The sequence below is a fragment of the Aptenodytes forsteri genome, unplaced genomic scaffold (genome assembly GCF_000699145.1).
Source record: "Aptenodytes forsteri isolate BGI_AS27 unplaced genomic scaffold, ASM69914v1 Scaffold64, whole genome shotgun sequence".
Taxonomy (NCBI): domain Eukaryota; kingdom Metazoa; phylum Chordata; class Aves; order Sphenisciformes; family Spheniscidae; genus Aptenodytes; species Aptenodytes forsteri.
Genome location: NW_008794786.1, coordinates 592,426 through 593,360, shown reverse-complemented (window position 1 = coordinate 593,360; position 935 = coordinate 592,426).

Here is a 935-nt window from a genome sequence, read left to right as displayed (position 1 = left end):
GTGGTTAGGGGGGGGGACCTGGGGATGAGGAGGTCCACCCCACAGGGAGGGGGGGGCCCTTCCAAGCAAGCACGTAAGTCTGCTAGAAAAAAAAAAAAATAATGTACTTGCACGAACGCCCGCGCTTCGCCGCCACGTTATTTGGCCCCGTCTTCGGGGTTGAAACCACAAGCGACGGGTTGGCAGATGGGGCCGGCGTTTCCCGTGAGCCGTTTGGCGTATCGGCCGGGGTGACACAACAGGGGAGCGAATGCAGAGGGGCTGCTCGGGGTTTCGGCTCCAGTTTGGGGTGACCTACCACGTAGGGTGCAAAGGATGAATCACTTCTTGGCCACCCACCCCAGTCCAGGCTGGGTGAGGCTCATGAAGGTCTTGCTGGGTGCTCCTAGCCAGACCTGCCAGGCTGGAGGCTGGGAAGGGCCAGCCCTTGAATTCATGAGCTTAATTAATCACAGCTTTTTTTCCTTTGGTGTCTTGCCCTGATAGACCCAGAGGAAACCTGAAAACGTTAAATACTAAAGAAGGTAAGAAGTGAGGAAAGAGGCCACCTGCTTGGGGCATGTCCCTCTGTAACAGCTTCCACAGCTGAGCTCACGCAGTCGCAACCACAGCTTTCTCCTGGAGGAAACTGGGGCACAAACTCTCCCTCGATGTTGAGCTTTGGGCTTCCTCGGAGGCGAGGAGCGGCCGTGGGCCACGTCGCATCAGGTCTCCTCCTGCATGGCACAAGCCCAGCTGGGACACACTGGGAGAAACGGGAGCGAGGTTGGGACTGAGCAGGGAAGGGAAACTGAGACCGACGGAGGGAAAGGTGGTGGCACCGGAGGAGCCACGACATGGGGGCTGTGGGGTGCCCAGCTCAGCCGAGGGGATGGAGCAGTGGGGGGGGGGGGCAGTGGGTGGACAGGGGGGAGGGGGGGGGCAGACACACCGTG